The following is an 11650-nucleotide window of genomic DNA, read 5'->3' on the forward strand; positions in this document are numbered from 1 at the left end:
GTACAAAGCCTGCCAGCTGCCAAAGACCCTGAAGTCCATGACTCCAGTTGTCAGAGTGCAGGATGGAGGGGATGCAGCTGAGTTTCAAGGGGTGGTCCCAGGGTTCACAGCAAGCTGGAAGTGGGGTGTCCTGTGAGGTTCAGAAGATCTATGGGAGATCCAATTGAAATGCTCTGGGATTTGTAGAACCTGGCAAGGGGGGGTGCCCCACCCCCTTATCTGAAATCCCCCCTCCTACTACCACTCAGTAGCTTGTGGAGTCCCAGGACCTCAGAATTGGTTTATTATTGTAAGTGAAATGGCTTATCTTGAATATCATCCATACAGATCAAATCATTACACAGTGCATTGTAGTGGTACATGGTATAATAACTGAGTACAGATTAAAGTGTAAGAGCTACAGAAAAGAATGCAATGCAGGTAGATAATAAGAGTCAAGGTTACAGTGAGCTAGATTGTGGGGTCAAGTGTCTGCTTTGCCATACAAGTGGGGCAGAAGCTGTCGTTGATCCTGGTGGAATGTGCTTTCAGCCTTTTTTAAAAAATCTTCCTGATGGGGAGAGGGGAGAGTAGAGATTTTGGGTGGGTGGGGTGCTTGGTTATGCTGGCTGCTTTACCAAAGAAGAGAGAACCAGAGACGTGGAAGAGCGACGTGATTTTGTGATATGCTGAGCTGTGCTCCCATCTCCCAATGGTTTCTTGTGCAGGCAGCAGAGCAGCTCTGTACCAAGCCGTGATGCATCCCGGTAGGACGCTTTCTGTGTTGCATCGTTTTTTTTTTAAAAACTGCTAAGCATCAGAGGGGACATGCCAAATTCTTTAGCCTCTTCAGAAAATAGAGGTATTGGAGAATGTTATTGGCCATAGTGCCTGCATGGTTAGATCAGGACAGGCTCGTTTGTATGAACATGCAGCTCTCAAAGTCAGCATTATTGATATAAACAAGAGAGTCTACACTGCCCTCTTCCTGAAGTCCAGGACCAGGTCTTGTTTTGCTTACATTTAAGGAAACATTGCTGTGATGATTGGGCTCCGTATTTCCTTCCCAGACTTGGACTGATCTTTATTTGAGATAAAGCCCACTACACTGGTACAATTGGCAAACTTGTCAATGGAGTTGCAGCAGGATTTGGCAAAACAGTCTGCAAGTAGTGTCAGGGGCAGGCCATGCAACCTTGTAGAGCTCCAGCATATTGAGTGACTGTTGGTGGAATTACTGCTGCACGTCCTTGCTGATTGTGGTCTGTTGGGCAGGATATCAAAGATCCAATTGCAGAGGGAAGTACTGACGCTCAGGATTCAGAATTTGATGACGAGCTTGCTTAGAATTGTTGTATTGAAACCAGTGCTGAAATCAATAAACGAGAGACATTACTGTCCAAGATACTTTAAAGAAGGGTGTAGGGACAGGAAGATGGTGCTTGCCATAGACTTGTTTTGGTGGTGGGTGACTTGAAGTGGGTTGAGGTTGTTAGGAAGGCTGGAATTAATGTGTGCCATGGGCAACCATTTAAAGCACTTCAAGGCACTGGATGTCAGTGTCACCAAGCAGTAGTTATTAAGGTGTGCTACCTTGTTTTTCTCAGACGGATAATGATAAAGCAGGTGATAACTCAGGTCAGAGCAAGGAGAGGTTAAAAATATCTACAAATCAGCCGGTCAGCTGCTCTGCACAGGATCTAAGGACATGGCCGGGGTACCTGGTCAAAATGTTTTTCACAGATTCACTCTCTGGAAGACTGATCTTCTTTCTTTGTTCATTCTCTGGAAGACTGGTCTTCATTCTCTGATTTTCACTCTCTGGAAGATTGGTCTTCATTCTCTGATGTTCACTCTTCAGAAGACTGGTCTTCATTCTCTGATCAGTCTCTGGAAGACTGATCTTCATTCTCTGTTAACTCTCTGGAAGAATAGTCTTCATTCTCCATTCACTCTCCAGAAGACTGATCTTCATTTCATGTTCACTCATCTGAAGAATCAGAATCAGGCTTATTATCACTGGTATGTGACGTGAAATTTGTTATTTTAGCAGCAGCAGTTCAATGCAATATATAATCTAGCAGAGAGAAAAAAAATAAATAAAACATAATAAATAAACAAGTAAATCCATTACATATATTGAATAGAATTTTTAAAAATATGCAAAAACATAAATACTGTATAGTAAAAAAATAATGTGAGGTAGTGTCCAAAGCTTCAGAATCCATTTAGGAATCGGATGGAAGAGGGGAGGAAGCTGTTCCTGAATCACTGAGTATGTGCCTTCAGGCTTCTGTACCTCCTACTTGATGGTAACAGTAAAAACTCTTCCTGGGTGCTGGAGGTCTTTAATAATGGACGCTGCCTTTCTGAGATACCGCTCCCTAAAAATGTCATGGGTACTTTGTAGGCTAGTACCCAGGATGGAGCTGACTAGATTTATAACCTTTTGCAGCTTCTTTCGGTCCTGTTCAGTGGCCCCTCCATACCAGACAGTGATGCAGCCTGTCAGAATGCTCTCCATGGTACAACTATAGAAGTTTTTGAGTGCATTTGTTGACATGCCAAATTGCTTCAATCTCATAATGAAGTATAGCCACTGTCTTGCCTTCTTTATGACTATATCAATGTGTTGGGACCAGGTTGGATCCTCAGAGATCTTGACACCCAGAAACCTGAAGCTGCTCACTCTGTCCACTTCTGATCCCTCTATGGGGATTGGTATATGTTCCTTTGTCTTACCCTTCCTGAAGTCCACAATGAGCTCTTTTGTCTTACTGACATTGAGTGCCAGGTTGTTGCTGTGGCATCATTCCACTAGTTGGTGTATCTCACTCCTGTACGCCCTCTCGTCACCACCTGAGATTCTACCAACAATAATTGTATCATCAGCAAATTTGTAGATACCTGGCCACACAGTCATGTGTATACAGAGAGTAGAGCAGTGGACTAAGCACACACCCCTGAAGTGCGCCAATGTTGATAGTCAGTGAAGAGGATATGTTATCACCAATCCGCAAAGACTGTGGTCTTTTGGTTAGGAAGTTGAGGATCCAATTACAGAGTGAGGTACAGAGGTCCAGGTTCTGCAACTTCTCAATCAGGATTGTGGGAATGATGGTATGAAATGCTGAACTATAGTTGATGAATAACATCCTAACGTAGATGTTTGTGCTGTCTAGAAGGTCTAAAGCCATGTAGAGAGCCATTGAATTGCATCTGCTGTTGACCTATTATGGTGTCAGGCAAATTGCAACGGGTCCAGGTCCTTGCTGAGGCAGGAGTTCAGTCTAGTCATAAACAACCTCAAAGCATTTAATCACAGTCAATGTGAGTGCTGCAGAGTGAAAGTCATGAAGACAGCCCACATTATTCTTCTTAGGCACTGGTATAATTGTTGCCTTTTTGAAGCAAGTGGGAACTTCTGCCCATAGCAGTGAGAGGTTGAAAATGTCCTTGAATACTCCCGCTAGTTGGTTGGCACACGTTTTCAGAGCCTTACCAGGTACTCAATCGGGAACTTCAGCTTTGCGAGAGTTCACTCTCTAAAGACAGCCTAACATTGGCCTCTGAGATGGAGATCACAGGATCATTAGGTGCAGCAGGGATCTTCACAGCTGTAGTTGTGTTCGCCCTTTCAAAGTGTGCATAGAATGTGTTGAGTTCATCTGGTAATGAAGCATCTCTGCCATTCATGCCATTAGGTTTTGTTTTGTAGGAAGTAATGCCTTGCAGACCCTGCCAGTGTTGCCATGCATCTGATATCGCTCCAATCTCATTCGAAATTGTCTCTTCATCATTGAAATAGCCCTCCACAAGTCATACCTGGTTTTCTGGTACCAGTCTTGAATGCCTCAGAACTAGCCTTCAGCAGACAATGTACCTCCTGGTTCATCCACGGCTTTTGGTTTGGGAATGTACAGTAAGTCATTGTGGGCACACACTCATCCACACAGGTTTTAATGAAGTCAGTAACAACATGCAGCATACTCATCCAGATTGAAAGATGAATCCCTGAATACAGTCCAGTCCACCGATTCAAAGCAGACCTGTAGGCATTTCTGTACTTTCCTTGTCCATACTTTCTTGGTCCTCACTGCTGGTGCTGCAGTCTTCAGTCTCTGGCTTTACTCGGGGAGTAGGAGTACAGCCAGGTGATCAGACTTCCCAAAATGAGGGCATGGAATAGCTCAGTAGGTATTCTTGATGGTGGTGTAACAAAGGTCCAGTGTGTTGTTTCCTCTGGTATTGCAAGTGATCTGTTGATGATATTTGCTTAGTGATTTTTGTTTTCAGACTAGCCCGGTTGAAATCTCCCAAAACAATAGCGGAAGAATTAGGGGTGTGCTATTTCGTGCATGGTGATCCCATTACTCAGATCATCTAAGGCCTACTTGACATTGGCTGAGGTGGAATGTAAACTGCCATCAGAGTGACCCTAGAGAACTCCTGTGGTGGGTAAAAAGGATGACACTTTACTGCTGGATATTCCAGGTCTGGTAAGCAGAATTGGGATAGCACTCACGTATTTGTGCAGCAAGAAGAGTTGATCGTGAGGCATACTCCTCCACCTCTGCTTCTGAGAGACTGTGTAGATCTATCCTGATGGTGCATAGTAAACCCATCGATCTGAATTGCTGCATCCACTATGGAAGAGGTTAACCAGGATTTCATGAAACAAAGAACACTCGTGGTCCTAATGTCCTTCTGCCACAGCACCCTGGCTCTGAGATCTTTGATTTTATTCACCAGAGACTGCATATTTTCCAACAAGATGGTTGGTATAGGGAGTTTAAAACTTCATTTCCTTAAATGCACTTGTAATCCTGATCAACGCCCACGCTTCCTCTGAGGTGTCCTCCGGGGGCACGTCTGACAACAAATGCTGTTTCCATCAGTTTTAAGCAGCAATAGTTCATTTAAATGCATTAAGACATCTTTGCTGACTGTTCTGACCTTAGAAGCAGTTGTGCTTTTTAGCTGAAATGGGAATACTTAATCGTATCCATTGAGTACTGCTGCTGCTCGAGTTGAGCCTAGGTGCTCCAGACTGATCCTCATTCTCTGATGTTCACTCTCTGACCTTTCATTTGTGGACGGTGACCTGTGGCATCAGGTGCTTTGTAGATTGTCAGGGTGGGTTGCGAATTCCAGACTTCTGCTCTAAACATGAAAGGGAATTGAGGATACAGGGAGGAGATCCTTCCACACGGAGAGGATGGGGTGAACTTTTGGAATTCCGTCTCCTGGGGGCTCAGTTGCTGAGTTAGCAGGACACTGGGTTGGCTGGGCAACTGGTGGTGGTGCTGGTGGGATCTGTACTGATGGTGGGGTAGGTTCAGGGGCCTGTTCCTGTTCCATCCACTCTCTGCTATACCCAGGGAAGGGAAGATGGGAGGGGGAATGTGTGTCTCTAGAGATGGGGAGGGGGCGTGCAGAGTGAGGAGGTGGTGGTGAGGGTAAATGGGATACGGGCCATCTTGGGATGCTGCAGGATGAGGGGACTCTGGTCAGGACAGAGAAGAGATAGGAGTGGTGGAGACATTGAACAGGGCCTAGCCTTCCCACTCTCCTTTCCCTCCAACATCCCTCTAACCTCATCCTCTTCCTTCTCCTTCACCTTTCCTTATCATCCTCCTCTCTTTTGCCTCCCCGAACTATTCCTGTCCTCCCTCCTACCTCCCCTCATCCAGCATCCTCAGTCTTGCTCACCCTTGCCTCCCCTGATCCTTCATCTTTCTCCTTCACTCCTCCACATCTTCTATCTACAGAGCTCCATGAACATCACCACTGCTTCTGAAATGCCAAGCATGTTTTTCAAGAGATCAGGAGGGCAACTTAGAGACACCAGCTGTTCCAATGTGGGGAGGAGGGTGAGTGGATTTTAGTGAGCACCAGAGGTCAGAGAGAAAGAGGGGAGTGAGTGGAAGAGGAAGGGAGAGCAAACTGCACAAACAAGAGAAAGTCTGCAGATGCTGGAAATCCAAGCACAAACAAAATGCTGGAGGAACTCAGCAGGCCTGGCAGTATCTTCGCTTCACTTCAATTGAGCCCTTAACTCCAGGTGAAGCACAGGCCTTCGATGACCTCACACTTCCTGAATTCTCTGAATTCAAAGGGTCAAGATCCAAAGTGCATTTATTTCCACGAATGTATAAATTGCACAAGCTTGAGATTTGTTTGCTGAGCAGGCAGTCAGGCGATGGTATGGTTGGAGTTCAAAAGCACTTCTTTCCACAGCACCCACTGTACAGGGGCTAGGCTGACCCTGGCTGTTTACGCTTCTCATGATGGGGTGTAGGGTTGAACTTTGAAAGGCAGGAACAGCAAAGCAAGAGTGAAAGGGAGTGTGAAAGAATGAGGGGAGGGAGAGAACAGAAACACACAGCACAGTCCACATCTTTTGGACACAATCTTGTGCTGACCTTTTAAGTTAACCCTTCAATTTAACCCTTCCCCTTCACACAGTACCCAATTTTTCTTACATCCACATTCCTAAAAGTCTCTCCGATGCCCCTAATATATCTGCCTCTACCACAATCCCTGGCAGCGTGCTTTACATACCCACCACTCTCTGTGTGAGAAACCCATCTCTGATATGCCGCAAAAAAGAGGAAATCTGCAGATGCTGGAAATTTAAACAACAACACATACAAAATGCTGGTAGAACACAGCAGGCCAGGCAGCATCTATAGGCAGAAGCGCTGTCGATGTTTCGGGCCGAGACCCTTCGTCAGGACTAACCGAAAGGAAAGATAGTAAGAGATTTGAAAGTAGTGGGGGGAGGGGGAAGTGCGAAATGATAGGAAAAGACCGGAGGGGGTGGGATGAAGCTAAGAGCTGGAAAGGTGATTGGCGAAAGTGATACAGAGCTGGAGAATGGAAAGGATTATGGGACGGGAGGCCTCAGGAGAAAGAAAGGGGTGGGGGAGGAGCACCAGAGGGAGATGGAGATCAGGCAAACAACTAGATATGTCAGGGATGGGGTAAGAAGGGGAGGAGGGGCATTAATGGAAGTTAGAGAAGTCAATGTTCATGCCATTAGGTTGGAGGCTACCCAGCCAGTATATAAGGTGTTGTTCCTCCAACCTGAGTTTGGATTCATTTTGACAATAGAGGAGGCCATGGATAGACATATCAGAAAGGGAATGGGACGTGGAATTAAAATGTGTGGCCACTGGGAGATCCTGCTTTTTCTGGCGGACCGAGCATAGGTGTTCAGCGAAATGGTCTCCCAGTCTGCCTCGGGTCTCACCCATACATAAAAGGCCAAACCGGGAGCACCGGACACAGTATACCACACCAGCCGACTCACGGGTGAAGTGTCGGCTCACCTGGAAGGACTGTCTGGGGCCCTGAATGGTGGTGAGGGAGGAAGTGTAAGGGCAGGTGTAGCACTTGTTCTGTTTATAAGGATAAGTGCCAGGAGGGAGATCGGTGGGAAGGGATGGGGGGGGACAAGTGGACAAGGGAGTCATGTAGGGAGCAATCCCTGTGAAAAGCAGAAGTGGGGGGGGAGGGAAAAATGTGTTTGGTAGTGGGATCCCGTTGGAGGTGGTGGAAGTTACAGAGAATTATACATTGGATCTGGAGGCTGGTGGGGTGGTAGGTAAGGACAAGGGGGACCCTATCCCGAGTTGGGTGGCGGGTGGGTGGGGTGAGGGCAGATGTGCGGGAAATGGGAGAGATGTGTTTGAGAGCAGAGTTGATGGTGGACGAAGGGAAGCCCCTTTGTTTAAAAAAGGAAGACATCTCCTTTGTCCTGGAATGAAAAGCCTCATCCTGAAAGCAGATGAGGCGGAGGTGGAGAAATAGTGAGAAGGGGATAGCCTTTTTGCTATGATATGCCCCTATACTTTCATCTAAAAATGACACCACCTCATATCAGCCATCTCCACCTTGGGAGAAAGTTGCTGGTTAACAACTCTATCCATGCCTCGTGTCATCTCGTTCACCCCTATCAAGTCACTCTTCATCGGGCAGGAGATGCAGGAGATACAGGAGGCTTAGGTCCTGCACTACTTATTCCCCTCCTGAACCAGCATGAATTACACTAAACTGCCTCCATAACCTATAAACTCACATTCAAGAACTGTACAACTTAGGCTCTCAGTATTATTTATTTACTTCTCAAATTTATTATTGGCTCAACTTGTCTGCTTTTGCACATTGGATATTTGACAGTCTTTGCTATGTATAGATTTCCACAAACTCTGTTGTATTTCTTTATTTTCCTGTGAATACCTGCAAGAAAATGAATCTCAAGGTAGTCTATATATTTTGTTAATAAATTCACGTTGAACTTGTTACTTTGAAAGAGAAAGCCCTGGCACAATCAGTCTTTCCTGAGAAGATATTCTCTCCAATCCAGGCAGCATCTTGGTGAATCTCCTCTGCACCTTCTCTAAAGCTTCCACATCCTTTCGATAATGAGGTGGCCAGAACTGAACAATGTTCCAAGTGTGGTCTAGCTAAAGTTTTACGAAGCTGTAACATTACCTTGAGGCTTTTGAACTTATTCCGCTGACTAAAGAAGGTCTACACATCTTATGCCTTCGTAACAACCCTAGCAACTTGCGCAGCAGCTTTGAGGGATCTGTGGATATGGAGTCCAAGATCCCTCTGTTTCTCCACACTGCAAAACTCCTGCCAATACCCTGTATCTGTCTTCAAGAGAGTAGTGTGGAGAGAGAAAGAGGAGCAAGGGGGGGAGATTGGGGGGATTGAGGGTAAAGAGAGTCTTGCATATTGTCTAATCAAATCATTACACAGTGCATTGGATTAGAATAAGGTAAAGATAATTAGTAATAATGCAGAATAAACTGTAAAGGCTATTACACTTTATGGGGTGGTGGGGGAGTGGTGCTGTGGTGGTTTGCACAATGCTTTACAGTACAGTTGAGCCGGGTTCAATTCTCACCATTGCCAGCAAATAATTTTCCCTGTGACTGCGCAGGTTTCTTCTCACAGTCCAAAGACATACTGGTTGGTAGGTTGATTGGTCATTGTAAATTGTTCCATGATTTGGCTAGGATTAAATGAGGGGATTGAGGGGCCAGAAGGGCCTATTCCACACTGTATCACAATGAAGATATAAATATGAAGAAGGAAGGGGAGAAGGGGATTTTGGAACATACCACCAGGGAAGGAGAAAGGGGATGATGTCCGTCAGAGAGGGGCGAGAAAAGGGTTAATCCCCTCTGACAATCTGTGAGTGGGAAGAGGGCAGTAAGGGGTTAAACCTTTCTGTTTACTTGGAACCAGCTGCCTAATCCCAGGCTGTGGTTCAGAATTCCAATTGGGACTGATCCTGATATTACACAACGGCAGGGAACAGTTCGCGATCTGTGGCTACAGCATGTGTGTGTGTTGGGAGGGGGAGGGGGAGGGTGCAAGGAGCACAAGAGGTGTGGGAGAGAGTGGAGGGAGTGCATTGAAGAGAAAAAGAGGGCGTGGAGGTGGGAGAGAGAAAAGGCAGAAGGTGAGAGAGGGAAATTCAGAGAGAAAAGTAGAGAATGTTGGAGGAGGATGAGAGGAGGAAGAGTAATCCTCACAGCTTTACTCTGAGAGCAGCCCCTTCCCTTCGCCTCTCTCTCCCCCTCACCTTTCCGCATCCCCATAGCCCTATGAGACACAGGAGCAGAAATAAGCAATTCAGACAATTGAGTCTGCTCTGTTATTTCATCGTGACTGATTTATCGTCTCTCAACTCCTTTTTCCCGCCTTCTCCCAGCATTACTGATCAATCTCTCCCCTCTCTCACTCCCCTCTCCATTCCTCCCTTGCCTCACCTTTCTCCACTCCCTCATACCTCCCCTCCTCCTCTCCCCTCAACCTCTGCCCTCCCTCCCCACTCTTTCTGCCTCTTGCCCTCTAACCCTCTTCCCCTTTAACTCTCCCTTGCCCCTCCTCGCTATCACCCTTCCTCCCCAATTCCCCTCCCTCCAGTCCCCCTCCCCACCTCCTCTTCACTCCACCTCCCTATCCCCCACCTCCATCCACTACCCCCTCTTCTCATCTACCCCTCTCCATTACCCTTCTCTGCACACTGCTTTGTCCCTATCCCCATCTCCCAATCCCTCTCTCTCTGGAGCGGCTGACACTCGCTGTGCCTGCTCTCAATGCTCCTCCTGGCCAGGGTGGGGAGTCTCCATCAGCTGACAGCCTGGCCCAGGACCCAGTTTCCAGAGGCCGAACTCTCCCGTGAGCCGAGACCTGGAGCAGAGCCCAGCCCCAGGCTGTGCTGAGTTAGCAGCAGCTCAGCTCTGTCGGCTCCCACTCTCAGACCTCAGCGTACCTCCCTCTCTCCACCTCCATCAGCTTTCCCCCTCCCATTTCTCTGCCTTCTGATCTCCCCTCTCTTCTTTCATCCCCTCCTTCTCTCTCACTCCCATTCCCTCTTACTCTTTACCCTCTCATTTCTGCTTCCCTCTTTCCTTCTCCCTCTCCTCCCACCTCCCCATCCAAATCACTCACTCCCACCCCCATCCTTCTCTTTCTCTCTGACACCCAATGTCTCTCCTCATCTCCTCTCCTTCTCCCCCAATCCCTTCCTCCGTTTTCTCTCCTCCCTCTCCCTCCCCTCCCTCTTTTGCCCCCCTCTCTGGCCCCAGCTCTCCCACTTTACCGCACCCACTTCCCCTCTTTCTGCCCCTTCTCCCTCTCTATCCCCTTCTCCACCCCACCCTCTCGCTGACTCTCCCTCTGCCTCCTCCCTTTCCCTCTGTCCCTTCTACCCTCTTGACTCCCCTACCCCTCTCCCACTCCTCCTCTGTTGCTCCCTCCCCATCCCTCCCTAATGTCTCCTTCTCTCTCCCTCTTCCCCCCTCCATGGACTTGCTTCTCTTGCTGCAGCTCGAAGTCTGACCACATCCGGAGGGAATTCAGGAGTCAGCAAGAGATTGCAGTGGATCAGTCTGACCCAGAACATTTCTCCGAGAAAGAGTAGTGTTCAGCTCCAGCAAGTATTGGGGAAGTAAACAAGCTGTTTTATGCAAGCAGCACTGAATCCTCAGCAGCAAATCAGAATCAGAGTCAACTTTATTCTGCCCAGACCTCCTTAAACTCTTAATGAAGCCAGTAGCCTGCCTTCTTCCTGATTGTGCTTGTAGACGGCATTGGTAAGGGTTTCCCTGCAGTGCCATGGACAGTGTCCATCATCTTGGATCAGGAAGGATGTCGGTCCTGAACCGGGGGGGAAGGTTGTACAGGATGGGTTTGTGTCCACTGAAGTTCAGCTGACTGACAGGGACAGTTGAAACGTCAGATCCTGGGAGATGCGGACAGCAAGGTATGGGACTTCTCCAAGAGATTCTACAGTCAGAAAACCACAACTATTCATGATGCTCCTGGTAGGACAGGAAGACTGGAACTATGATCCCAGTGGATTATGGAGACAGGAACTGTGCTCTCAGGAGGATACAGAGAACAGAACTGTTCTCCGGGGTGGGGGGCACGTACAGGGGGATACGGAGAACAGAATCTCCCTGTGGAAGTTAGGAAGACTGGAACTGTTCACCTAGTGTGATAGGGAGACTGGAACCGTGCTCTTGGTGGGATAAGGAGACTGTAACTGTGTTCCCAATGGGATAGTGAGACCAGGACCATTCTCCTGGTGGGATAGGGAGACCGTGTAATGGAGATTATAACTATTCTCTCAGTGGGATAGGGA

The sequence above is a fragment of the Hypanus sabinus genome, chromosome 26, assembly GCF_030144855.1.
Source record: "Hypanus sabinus isolate sHypSab1 chromosome 26, sHypSab1.hap1, whole genome shotgun sequence".
Lineage (NCBI taxonomy): Eukaryota > Metazoa > Chordata > Chondrichthyes > Myliobatiformes > Dasyatidae > Hypanus > Hypanus sabinus.